Consider the following 14,043-nt stretch of genomic DNA (forward strand, 5'->3'; position numbering starts at 1 on the left):
CACCACTGGCTCCAGTCTGATGACGGAGGTCACCCTCTGTGTCCAGTCAGATGATGGAGGTCATCCTTTGTGTCCAGTCTGACGATGGAGGCCATACTCTGTGTCCAGTCAAATGATGGAGGTCACCTTCTGTGTCCAGTCAGATGATGGAGGCCACCCTCTGTGTCCAGTCTGCTGATGGAGGTCACCTTCTGTGTCCAGTCAGATGATGGAGGCCACCCTCTGTGTCCAGTGTGATAACAGAGTAACCCTCTGTGTCCAGTCTGATGATGAGGTCATCCTCTATGTCCAGTCAGATGATGGAGGCCACCCTTTGTGTCCAGTCTGATGATGGAGATCACCTTCTGTGTCCAGTCAGATGATGGAGGTCACCCTCTATGTCCAGTCAGATGATGGAGGTCACCCTCTATGTCCAGTCTGATGATGGAGGTCACCCTCTATGTCCAGTGTGATAACAGAGTAACCCTCTGTGTCCAGTCTGATGATGGAGGCCACCCTCTGTGTCCAGTCTGCTGATGGAAGTCACCCTCTTTGTCCAGTCTGATGATGGAGGTCATCCTCTATGTCCAGTGTGATAACAGAGTAACCCTCTGTGTCCAGTCTGATGATGGAAGCCACCCTGTGTGTCCAGTCTGATGATGGAGGTCATCCTCTATGTCCAGTGTGATGATGGAGGTCATCCTCTATGTCCAGAGTGAAAACAGTGTAACCCTCTGTGTCCAGTCTGATGATGGAGGCCACCCTGTGTGTCCAGTCTGATGATGGAAGTCACCCTCTTTGTCCAGTCTGATGATGGAGGTCATCCCTATGTCCAGAGTGAAAACAGAGTAACCCTCTGTGTCCAGTCTGATGATGGAGGCCACCCTGTGTGTCCAGTCTGATGATAGAAGTCACCCTCTTTTTCCAGTCTGATGATGGAGGTCATCCTCTATGTCCAGTGTGATAACAGAGTAACCCTCTGTGTCCAGTCTGATGATGGAGGCCACCCTCTGTGTCCAGTCTGATGATGGAAGTCACTCTCTGTGTCCAGTCTGATGATGGAGGTCATCCTCTATGTCCAAAGTGAAAACAGAGTAACCCTCTATGTCCAGTCTGATGATGGAGGTCACCCTCTTTGTCCATTCTGATGATGGAGGTCACCCCCTGTGTCCAGTCTGCAAAGAGGTCCTGTCTGATGCAGCCACTGGACCCAGCTGCTGACTGACCACATCTGAGTATGCTGTTGGCTAACCAGGACCTGAGAAATTCTGCAGGTCAAATTGTTTGTGCTCCCCCCCAGATAAATAGGTAGACAAGAAAAAGAAGAGAGGGGACGTGGTAACTGTAAAGGAAGAGAAACTATAAAAAGTGATGATCAGGGGGCCGGCACTGTGGTGTAGAGTGTAAAGCTGCCACCTGCAGTGCTGGCATCCCATATGGGCACTAGTTCGAGTCCCAGCTGCTTCACTTCTGATCCAGCTCTCTGCTATGGCCTGGGAAAGCAGTGGAGGATGGCCAAAGTCCTTGGGGCCCTGCACCTGCATGGGAGACCTGGAAGAAGTTCCTGGCTTCAGGTCAGCTCAGCTTTGGCCACTGTGGCCAATTGGGAAGTGAACCAGTGGATCAAAGACCTCTCTCTCTCTCTCTCTCTCTCTCTCTCTCTGTCTCTGTCTCTCTGTAACTCTTTCAAGTAAATAAATCTTAGAAAATAAATTTTTAAAAAGTGACAAAGAGGGAGAGGTGGAATTAAATTATAGGGCCTGGATTAAATGCTGAGCAGTCAATCTACCAGAGCCCCAGGAGTGCAGACAATGCAGTAGGATCCATCCTCAGAAAGGAAGGCAGTGGCCGGCGCCGCGGCTCACTAGGCTAATCCTCCACCTTGCAGCGCCAGCACACCGGGTTCTAGTCCTGGTCAGGGCACCGGGTTCTGTCCCGGTTGCATCTCTTCCAGGCCAGCTCTCTGCTGTGGCCAGGGAGTGCAGTGGAGGATGGCCCAAGTGCTTGGGCCCTGCACCCCATGGGAGACCAGGAAAAGCACCTGGCTCCTGGCTTTGGATCAGCGCGATGCGCTGGCCGCAGTGCGCCAGCCGTGGCGGCCATTGGAGGGTGAACCAACGGCAAAGGAAGACCTTTCTCTCTCTGTCTCTCTCTTTTACTATCCACTCTGCCTGTCAAAAAAAAAAAAAAAAAAAAGAAGGCTGTGTGCTGCCACCTGCTGCTGCATGGGTGGCCTTGAGACCATCAGCCAAAGTCCAGTGCAGTTGCCCATTTCCAGGAGGCCTGGGCTCATCAGGTCACAGCAACAGGAGGTGGAATGGGGAGGCAGGTGCCGGACAGGACAGTGGACAGTGAGTGTTCAGTGGGGGCAGGGTTTCAGTCTTAAAAGATTTCTGCAGATGGATCTGTCTGTTCTGTGTGTGCTGTTTTGTTTTACTTGTGATTTATTTAAAACAAAAGGGTTGGGGATAGCACTGTGGCATAGCGGGTAAAGCCACTGTGTATGGTGCTGGCATCCCATATGGGTGCTGGTTTGAGTCCCAGCTGCTCCACTTCTGATCCAGCTCTCTGCTATGGCCTGGGAAAGCAGAAGAAAGCCCAAGTCCTTTGGCCCCTGCACCCATGTGGGAGACCTGGAAGAAGCTCTTGGCTCCTGATTGGCCCAGCTCTGGCCGTTGCAGCCATCTGGGGAATAAACCAGTGGATTAAAGATCTCTCCCTCTCCCTCTCCCTCTCCCTCTCCCTCTCCCTCTCCCTCTCCCTCTCCCTCTGCATCTGCCTCTCTGTAACTCTGCATTTCAGATAAATAAATAAATCTTTAAAAATTATAGAAATACAAAAGAGTCAGGCTGTTGATGTGCCATAGCAAGTGAAGCTGCCTGTAACCCTGGTATCCCATATGGGTACTGGTCCGACACCAGGCTGATCCACTTTTGATCCAGCTCCCTGCTAATGCACCTGGAAAAGCAGTAGAAGATGGCCCAAGTGCTTGGGCCCCTGTGTCGCGTCCCTCGACCAGCAAGGAAGACACGACCCGAACTCTTCTTCAAGCAGTTTATTCAGGAACCTTGAACAAGCTTCTTCTTCTGCCTCCTTCCCTCTCCCATCCCTCTTATAGCCATCAGCACACCAATCAAAAGCAGCCAAGTGGCAAGGATTGATAGGTACAGCAATGTGGAAGCCAGAAGGGAGCTCAGCCATCTCCTTATTAGGAGTTGTTTGTTTCTCGCCAGTCCTTCCGGGAGAAAGGAGCCGGCGCCATCTTTAGGGCGCAGTGCAATGGCTCCCCACAGTTCCCCCTTTTTGTTTTAGAACCAGGTATCTAAGGATTACAGGAGAAGGTAGGGGTCTGTCCCCCACTGCCAGGCATCCACCTGGAACAGCATCCTTTTCGCGGGGGTGGGATCTGGGATGCCAACCCACATGCAGACAGACTTGCCTTCCAGAGAACGTAATGGCTCGTTCTCTCTGCAGTGCTTTGCCTCGCACCCTGCACCCATGCCTAGCATTCAAGAAAGGCCAGCCATGCTTGCGGCGATTGTCCAGCCTCAAGGGCATAAAAGGCTTGAGCTATCATGGCCAATTCCCGCCGATGAGCTGTCCTCATCCTGCACAAACACCACAGGCAAAATAACACAACAAGTAACAGCAACCCCGTCAAAGCTCCAAGTCCCGCCCACTCCTTCAGGCTGGAGACGGCTGTGCGGATCCAGGATGACAATCCAGATGCGAAGGAGACATCCACACATGTGGAGTTGATGGTGACCACGGCAAGGCACAGTTGCTTCAAGGTGTAGTCAAATTCTGCGGACCAATTCTGCAAGAGCATCTGAGACAACTGTTTAGAGTAATTTGCTGCCTGAGTCATGCTATCGTACTGAACAGAGGTCACACACAACCCTGAAAATTTCCACTCACATTCTAGCTGAGCAAGCTGCCAGAGAGTATCCACCTGCTCCTGTACCAAATCCACACGCTGATTAACAATCATCAAGCCTCCCTTTATTTGTGCATTTAAGGATGTCTGAGTATCCAAAGCAGCAGCCACGGAGGCCGTTAAATTATTCAGGACAGTTTGAACTGTCCCTGTGAGCGCTATAGCAGCTGTTGTAGCACCCACAGCTGCAATGGAAATGGCAGTTATAACGGCTGCAGTAACGATCCCAATCAGCAATGTTATCATAATGAAGATCGAGGGGCTGCTTTGTGACTTTGTCTGTTTGCCACACCAGTCGCTCAGGTAACCATTGAGAATATAGAAACATGTCCACATCCCCATATTAAAACAGGGTCAGGTCCATACCATTGAGAAGTTAGAGGGTCTTTCCACTTCACATAGACTTGTTGTCTTTTGGTTTCAGGATGCCAGTGACGATCAGCTGCAGTTTTCTCTTGATTATCCAGTATTAGAAAATTTAAAATGAAAAGAGCATGTGATAGCCATTTTTGTGGGGAATATGCCATGGTCCCGTATTCCCCCTTTTTTATTTTTTGTAAATAATTTTTTAATGTGGCATGTGCTCGTTCCACAATACCTTGTTCCTGGGGATTATAAGGAATCCCGGTGAAGAGAGATGTGGAAGTTAGTACAGAAGTGCTTAAAAGAGTTGGAAGTATACGCTGGGCCATTATTAGTTTTTATCTGTATAGGGGTTCCTAGAACAGCAAAGGCCTGAAGGCAATGAGAGATGTTTGGCAGCCTCGCCGCATTGCGGGGTGGCAAAAACAAAACCTGAACATGTATCTAAAGAAACATGTATGTATTTTAGTTTACCAAATTCAGAAAAATGGGTAACATTCATCTGCCAAAGCTGATTAGGCATAAAACCTCTAGGATTTACACCACAATAAGGGACCGGGAGAAATGTGACACAGGAAGGGCAGGATTTTACAATTTGCCTTGCCTGTTCCCGGGTGATTCCGTATCTTAATCGTAAGGTTTGGACATTGAGGTGATGCAAATCATGACCATGGGATGCTTCTTAGACTTTGTCAGTCTTTCTTTAAAGGATCTGGCTTCTGAGCCAGAGACTGGAGCAGCTAGAAAGAAACACGTTTATAACTGAAGTTTAGCATCATTTCACATCTTGGCACCACTTTTAATCTAAACAGCCCGATTGGTTATTATCTCTGCAAGATGAGAGATATATATCTTGACATCTCCAGGGGCCCTCTGGAGATACCAAAAGTCCAGAGAATTTAGAACTTTGATTTTCAGAAAGTCTGTTAAAGGTGCCAAGAGAACTTAGAGTATCTGGTCAAAATAGAATTCCTTAACATTTAGTCAGGGCGATTTTAACACTTTTAGACCAGATCTGATCATAATAATATTTAACATAACTTTTTAAGACTTAATACTTTTTATCAATCATAACTTAACAGACAGTAGAGTACACATTTACTTGGCAGAACATGAATTTTTAGGTAAACCAGAAATACAAAAACCTTGAACATAAGAGTTAGCACATGAAATTATCACATAACTCAGAACTATTTAACAGAGTTAAAAAGAGCTTACACGACCTAACTTTAGAAATGGCAGAGTAACTGATTAAGCAGACACTGTTAAAAAGAGACGTTACAGTTTTTGCAACAACAGATTTTAAGATTTACAATTGAGACCATTTCCAGATAATTAATAACATTAGTACACATTTTAAAAAATCCCATTGTTATAACAGAAGATCAGACTTCAACTTTAGGTTAGTGTAATTTTGGCATTAACATTTAACTTATAGAAAATTCTGTAAACAATGTTTTAAAATCATAAACTTTTTACAACTTTTCATGACTTGCTCACACCTTCTGAAACTTTATACCTGTAGTTACTTTTACAGTCTTGAATTATCATGTATGGACAACCTATGAGAATACATGCTGGCAAACTTAAAAGTCTCTCTTATCAAATTTAAGATGTTAAAAGTACACATAATACGTTTTCCATATTTTACTTAGCACCAATGCCTGGATAACTTAAAACACTGAGCTATTAATGAATACCACACCATTATCTGAATTAAAAGTCAAAATTACATTTCCATGCTTTTAAGTAACATAAGGATAACACCACTTGGGCAGCAACAGTCACTAGTGCATATTTACAACTTTGAAAAGATCTTCATCCTTAAGAGAAACAAGTTTAAAGCATATCAAAGACATGTAAATGTAAAACTGAGCAAGTGAACCAAAGGGCGTTTGCATTAACCCAATTTTCTGAACCAATCTGTATTGGCTTACTTGAGTTAACAACATAAAGACTTGTATACACAGAATTTACTCTCATTTTTATAAGACTACTCTAGCTGAAAAGCAAAAACATGAATACAACATAGATTTGACATCATTTACTACATTTTAATACACTTCGTACAATTTGAATTGACTCAAACAGCTGTTACTTTAACAAATTTAGAGTCCCATCCTTTGAGAGTTCCAGGGATCCGACTGCAAGCCCCAAAGTTGAAAGACTCAGTTTAGAATTTAAACTATCAGAGAGTCAAACCATTTTAGTCAAAAATTAGTACGTTTAACCAAGGCTGTGGACTAGATCTAATCAGAGTTAGGTAATCACTCAAACATTAAATATATAACGTAAACAGCTTCATGGTGCAGTTTTTCCAATCAAGACTCATACTGGCAATAGAAAAATGCGAAACCTTCAAGACACATGAAAACTCTCATTAGATAAGTTAGCTACAGCAGCACAGAAAAGAATTGATTATCAGTGTATGAGCCCATTGCTTAAGTTTTTATTAACTGTAAAGAGAAAAACCCATCAAGTTGGAAAGGGTTATCGAATTAAGACTTTTCTCTAGGTCAAGATACCTGTGGAATTTTTCCTCTCTCTTTCTCCTGGCCTGTCGCGTCCTCCTTTTTGTTTTAAAAGATATTCTTTCAGTGTGCGGTGTGCTCGCTCAATTATGCCCTGGCCCTGAGGATTGTACGGCAATCCATGGACAAGTTGAACCTCCATTTTTTGGCAAAAGGTGGTAAAGGTTTGAGATGTATAGGCCGGGCCATTATCAGTTTTTAGCACCTGGGGTCTCCCCCAGGCGGCCCATGCATCCAGACAATGAGCAATCATCTGACGTTAGGGATGCAATTGGGCTAGAAGGTTTAATCGGTCCTGCGGTTTCCAATATCTTTAATGCGTTCACCACATATAAGGAATCTGACAACAAGTTAAAGGCAAAAGAGCACTGCTTAAGGACTTCAATAACTATTTTTAATTCCACAACTTGAGGTGAGCCTGGCTGAAACTGATGAAATACCGGGTCATTACCCTCTACCATATAAACCCCACAGCCTGTTTTTGACCCATCCGTAAATATATTTGGAGCACCTGGTAAGGGCTCAGCGGCTGTAATTTTTGGAAATCCTCATTTGCCGATTCAATTCCCGTACTTGCTTTATACCAGACTCTTTGTTATCGCCACACTCTTCAGACTCACTGCTGCTTTCTGAGCTACTTTCTGCAATAGTACTACTTACTAAGGAGGGGCTACACAACTCGGAAAGATCGGGGTACAGTTTTTTCCTAGTTCTTTTCTGACTCTCCTTCAAAGTTTTCCCTTTTTCACTGGCAGCTCTCTCGGAGCGCTCTTCCTGAAGCTCCTCCAAGGCAGCTTGACCGCTCAGAATAGTTTCACTACACCGCTCATCCTCGAGGCATGCTCGCACTAACTTCCATATTGGTCTCACTCCCCTTTCGAGATTACCCTGTTCGAATGCAAAATCCAAATCCCTGCCTAGTTTGTCCCATGAAGGGATAGTAAGGCTTCCCGAAACCCCATACCAGGGTGCAATGGTATCACAGTTACGTAAAAACCTATGCAATGTACTAGGCTTAAGTTTCAAACCGTTTTCTCAAAGCAGCGCCAGAAAAATTGGATGGGACTGTGAATTACCCACCGTCAAAAATTGTACTCTTTCCCTGGCCACGGGTCAGAGTCCTTCTGCTTTTGTCGCAGAACTTCCTCTGCTTTAATCGCAGAACTATCCTCCCGCTATTGTCGCAGGACTGCCCGCTCTTATCGCGGATCCCCACCTTATTTTCCTGGGGGACTTACCAGCGCTGCCCTGACTGCAGGAAGTTCTGAGTTCGCGTTTGAGATGGTTCCCCGTACGGGCCACCAGTTGTCGCGTCCCTCGACCAGCAAGGAAGACACGACCCGAACTCTTCTTCAAGCAGTTTATTCAGGAACCTTGAACAAGCTTCTTCTTCTGCCTCCTTCCCTCTCCCATCCCTCTTATAGCCATCAGCACACCAATCAAAAGCAGCCAAGTGGCAAGGATTGATAGGTACAGCAATGTGGAAGCCAGAAGGGAGCTCAGCCATCTCCTTATTAGGAGTTGTTTGTTTCTCGCCAGTCCTTCCGGGAGAAAGGAGCCGGCGCCATCTTTAGGGCGTGGTGCAATGGCTCCCCACACCCCTGCACCCACCTAGGAGACCCAGATGAAGCTCCTGGCTCCTGGCTTTGGCCTGGCCTAGCTCTGGCTGTTTTTTGTTTGGGGGGTGACCCAGTGGATGAAAGACCTCTCTCTCTGCCCTCCCCACCCCCACCCCATTAACTCCGGCTTTCAAATAAAGAAAATAAATCTTTTTTAAAGCAAGAAAATAAATAAAATGAAAGGATTATAAATGGTCAAATCTAAGACTATGGATGCTGCAGTGAATCCGTGCTGGACCAGAGGGAAGGAAGAGTGTCTGGGCTCCACAGCCCCGCAGCTGAGTCACCTTGGACTGGTTACTCGGTTTCTCCAGGCTTTGTCTGTCAGGGTTGAAACACATTTTTCTTGAAGTTCATTTGCACTTTGAAAAGTGGATGTGTCCCTCTCTGTGGGTTAGAACTTGGCTGAAACACAGGTTCTGGTGGTGTGAGCAGGGGCGCAGTGCAGAAAGCAGTGGGCACCAAGAGGACGGCAGGAGTCCTTGAGGGCACAGCTGGGACAGCTGGAACAGAATAGGGAAGGAGAGGGTGCAAGCCAGGGGCTCCCCTTGCCTGCTTCTCTCGGGAGCAGCCACAAGGAGCCCCTGCTCCCCGACTTGCAGGAACTCTCCCGAGATCCTCAAAGCTAGAATGCGTCCAAGGGCTTCCCCTCAGTTGGCGTGCGGCTGCGGTTTGCTGTGCAGTAGAAGCTCCTGCCCCCAGGGACCTTCTGCTGTTGCTGAGCAGCCTGGAGCTTCCCTGTGCTCAGCAGGCCGAGTGCCTGTGCTGACGGGGATTCTGTCCTTGACTCTGTGCTGTAGCCCAGACTGCTTACAAGGGTCCCAGGGCCTCCCAAAGCTGGGCAACGGTGGTGGTCCTTCCTGGGACCTCCAGCACCCGATGCCAAGGAACCGTGTGCAGGTGCATGTGAGTAGTTGCTGGCAAAAAGGAGCTGGCCCAGCAGCAAGCTCGCCCCCGGCTGGGAGGGACCCATCCTCTGGGAACGGAGATGAAGCCCCTCACCTGCCTCCTGAGCGCTCAGTTTGTGGTTTTCTGGGTGAGAAAGCTCCTGGATAGCTCCTTTCACTGATCCAGTTAGGAGCGAGGCTTGCTCCTTCTGGCCACGCCCCACCAGTCACGGAAGCCTGGGCTCTGTACCTGGGTATGTGAAGAGGGAGAGTCAGTGGTGCTGAGGTCGGCCAGGACTGGCATAACTGAATAATTCGCAGCATTTGTCAGTCCCCTAACTGAACAGTGACTCACACTTCCTATGAATTTCTAACTAGGATGAATTATACCGATAATAAGTACCTTGTGTGTGTGGGGGGGCGGTCCAGACTTGGAAATGGCAGCTTTTCAAAGTCAGCGTCTGCTTCACCAAAAGTAGCAATGCCACTAGCAGTGGCAGGGAGGGTGACTTTCCCACTGCGAGCTTGGGGAGCAGCTGGGCCCCACGGGAGCGGCTGAAGCATGGGCTCTGTGGAGTCCCCAGGGCTTTGCTTCCTGACTGTACACACCATGACAAGGGATCCGAGGACTGGGTGGGTGGTGGTTAGTAGCTCTGGGTGCATGGAGGAGCCTATGGCGGCATCCCAACTATCTCTAATGATAACGAAGCAGGAGAGTGAAAATTTCTCAGCAACTCCAACCTGTACCCTGATCGAAATGTTCAAGTACAGAGTGACCACACAGATTCACCTGGCTAAGAAGGTGTCCAAGAGCAGGGCCTGGTCTCCGGAGAAGCCTTGCTGAAGGCCCCGACTCTGAAAAAATGAAACCGTCCTTCCTCTGTGGCCCAGATCCCAGGACCACAGAGTAGTGTCTTCCAGACACGCAGGTCCCAGCTCCACCCTGGACCGGCTGGGCCAGTGGCAGGAGAACTGACGCTGAGGTTGCCAGAGTGCTGAGATCATGTGGGCAGATCCCTGCTGTGTGTGGGAAAAATAAGTTCCTGGATTGCCCTCTGAGTGGGGGTCCCACACTTGGGCCAGTGGGCACAGAGTAGGAAGCACTGGCCCAATGGGAGCCAAGGTCCTGCAAGGCAAGCTGCACAGTTCTGTTTTCCAGATCTGGTCACTGAAACTCAGATGTGAAATAGGTTGATTTAGTGAGGCCAGTGTCTGCTAATAATCACTGATAGAATTTAAAAGGAGGGAACGATCCAACATGGGAAGCGGGATACACAGCAGACTCATGGAATGACAAATGCCCCAAACAGCACTCTGGCCTCAGAATCAGCCCTTAAGGCATTTAGATCCAGCTAAAAAGCCCATGAGAATATATCAGGCATGGAAAGCCAAGATACTGTGGCAAAAAAATGAACTAAATGAAAGATCTCCGTGAGTGAGATCCCAGCGGGAAAAATGAGCCATCAAAGAAGGAGGTACCTTTCTCTGAAGGGAGGAGAGAACTTCCACTTTGATTATGGCCTTGTCTAAGTAAGGTCGGAGTTTGTGAACACAAGAGGCTTCCATAGCCTTGGCAGCTCATGACAAGAGCCTCGGGTGATTACTGACGTCATAAATAAGAGTGTCAATTGTTAAATCAACAACAGGAGTCACTGTGCACTTACTCCCCATGTAGTATCTTTGTCCTTAATGTGTTGTACTATGAGAATTAATGGTATAACTAGTATTCAAACAGTACTTTATACTTTGTGTGTCTGTGTGGGTGCAAACTGTTGAAATCGTTACTTAGTATAGAGTTGATCTTCTGTATATAAAGATAATTAAAAATGACTCTTAATGAAGAATGGGATGGGAGAGGGAGTAGGAGATGGGACGGTTTGCAGGTGGTTATGGGGGGAAGAACCACTATAATCCAAAAGTTGTATTTTTGAAATTTATATTTATTAAATAAAAGTTTTCTGTTAAAAAAATTGGTTGATTTAGTGAGATGCAAGCCCAGGCACACTTGGCTGCAGAGCCACCTGGCGCGGAGTATTCGGAAGCTCACTCAGTTCCTTCATATTTCACAGCACCAGCTGCATTCCCCAGGCCCTGTTACAGCCACTCCAGGGCTCTGCTGCTCCTCACGCCTCTCTTCCTGCTACATGGAAGTGTCTTCCTCCCATACCAGTGGGTGCCTTCCTCAAAGCCTAGAACTGGACCTGTTTATTTGGCTTCTTCAGTGCCTGGCACTAAGTAAAGACTTAAAATATTTGTGGCAGGGGCCGGCGCCGTGATGCAGTAGGTTAATCCTCTGCCTGTGGCACTGGCATCCCATATGGGCACCGGTTCTTGTCTTATTTATTCATTTGAAAGCAGAGTTACAGAGAGGCACAGAGAGAGAGAGAGAGAGAGAGAGAGAAAGTCTTCCATCCATTGGTTCACTCCCAAGTGGCTGCAACAGCTGGAACTGCACCAATCCAAAACCAGTAGCCAGGAGCTTCTTTCTGGTCTCCCATGCAGGTGCAAGGGCCCAAGGACTTGGACCATCTTCCACTGCTTTCCCAGGCCAGAGCAGAAAAGCTGGACTGGAAGAGGAGCAGCCAGGTCTCGAACCAGCGCCCATATGGGATGCCTGAACTGCAGGCTGCAGCTTTACCCACTATGCCACAGTGCCAGCCCCAGAGATAACATATTTTTAATTAACTTTGTAGTCAAAGCTTAAATGCTGCACCAAGTAAAGAGATCAGCAAATGAAAAGTTAAAAGGCCATAGCTGAGCAGGAAAATAGGCAGGGGCTACAAAGTATAATCCAGTGAAAGATGTTCAGCTTCACTCATATGAGGTAAGTTTTAAAATAATCACAGAACCTGGGGCTGGCGCTGTGGCGCAACGGGTTAATGCCCTGCCTGAAGCACCGGCATCCCATATGGGCACTGGTTCTAGTCCCGGCTTCTCCTCTTCTGATCCAGCTCTCTGCTATGGACTGGGCGAGCAGTGGAGGATGGCCCAAGCCCTTGGGCCCTGCACCCGCGTGGGAGACCCAGAAGAAGCTCCTGGCTCCTGGCTTCGGATCTGTGGAGCTCCGGCTGTTGCGGCCATCTGGGGAGTGAACCGTCGGATGGAAGACCTCTCTCACTGTCTCTACCTCTCTCTGTAACTCTGTCTTTCAAATAAATAAAATAAATCTTTAAAAAAAAATAGTCACAGAGCCTTGAGGACTATAGCAGGACGTAATTCTGACTTAAAGTGCTTCTGAAACTCATTCTAATTCTCTGTTCCACTGAAGCCCAGCACATGTGCCACAGCTGATGGTATCCTCCTGGTTGAACCTCATTTCTATATCCAGGAGCTGATCCACTCACAAGGTTTCACTAAACACCACCGGTGATGGCAAAGCATGCGTTATTGCCTAGAAATTTTATTTTCTTCCCAATTTGTCTTTATTTTTCCTAGTTCTTATGCATTTAACTGGCAGATAAAAATGGCACAAACATGGTTGACAACATAGCATTTTGCTAAAGGCACACACTACAGAATGATTAAATCAAGCGAGTCCACACATCCTCTGCTGAGAGCATTTGCCATCTGCTCCCAGCTCGGTCCTGGTATGTGGCACGCTGTGCAACTGACCTCCAGACCTAGAGATCTGCATTTTCATTACTGACAGCCCAGATTCTAAAAGGCTTCATCTCCAAAGAGCCACGAACTTGTGAGCACGGAGTCGCAGCAGCCTGGCACCATGAAGGAGACTCACGCTTGCAAGAAGAGGTAGGAACAGGCAAGAAGAGACCAAGATGAAGACAGTCCTGAACCAGCCAGAAGCTAGAAATAAGACGGCTCGGCAGGGGCTAGGCCAGCCATCCTGGAGCACATTTGAGGTGTGTAGAAGAAACGCGGGAGGCGGGGGGGGGGGGGTGGCAAAGATGGGAGAGGACAGAATTCACAGCAGTCACTGCGCCAGCACCACAGGGGCTGGTCACATGCAGGGGAGAGGCCCTCCAGGTGCATCGGGCTGTTGGTCTGTGAGTGTGTGGGAGTGGAGCGAGAAGGCTTCACAGCAGAGCATGGGAAGGCGATGACTTCTGCCCAGGCGTGTGCCGCTCAGGCCGTGTGCACCTGCTCAGGTAGCACACAGCTGCACAGTCGTGCATGTAGCCTGCAGAGCGGGACTGCACAGGTGACAGCAACTCACTGCATGACACACACGAGGGCAGCACTTTCCACATCTGCAGCCTTTGTCGGCATGAAGTCCTTGGGCAGCCAGAGTGTGACACAAGGCAAAGCCCGCCTTGATTGGAGAGGTGGGGTTTCCAGAGGGGCGAGGGCCAAAGTTCAGTGCAGAATATGGCGCTTCCTGGACGTGGAAGAAGGGAGCTGCACCTGCTGCAAACAGGTGCTGCTTCTGCATGCGGAGACACCCCATCAGAGCACTCTGGGTGTGACGTGGGCATGGCTCCTGCACACACGGAGGGCGTCCCTTCCTGAGACAGCAGCGTCCTGATGCCGAGACCAGGCTCTGTGTGCTGACGTCACTGGAAACAAGACTGACTGTCAGCCGGAGCAACCAGGCCGCGCTCGCACAAGCCTTGTGCTACACAGTAGTCAGAGGGTTCTGCCCACCGCCCTCCTCCTCCTCCACCCCCAGCCGCAGGCCCAGCCCAGAGAGGAGCCACTTACCCAGGAAACTGAATTCTGGCAGGTGTCTCTGCCACATCCTCTGTATCAGGGCAGGGGTTTCAGAAATC

At 48.3% G+C, this 14,043-nt stretch overlaps 1 long non-coding RNA gene across 1 annotated transcript; it reads right to left on the minus strand.

Moving 5' to 3' along the window:
- Positions 1-5,396: 5,396 nt before the first annotated feature.
- LOC138843404 (uncharacterized) lies at positions 5,397-8,353 on the minus strand. The gene is made up of 2 exons (XR_011378088.2): positions 8,049-8,353; positions 5,397-6,635 (listed from the first exon to the last, which is right to left on the minus strand). It is a non-coding gene; the product is annotated as an uncharacterized LOC138843404 (long non-coding RNA).
- Between the last annotated feature and the right edge of the window lie 5,690 nt (positions 8,354-14,043).

The sequence above is a fragment of the Oryctolagus cuniculus genome, chromosome 8 (assembly GCF_051225735.1).
Source record: "Oryctolagus cuniculus isolate XC-2025 breed Fujian yellow rabbit chromosome 8, ASM5122573v1, whole genome shotgun sequence".
NCBI lineage: Eukaryota > Metazoa > Chordata > Mammalia > Lagomorpha > Leporidae > Oryctolagus > Oryctolagus cuniculus.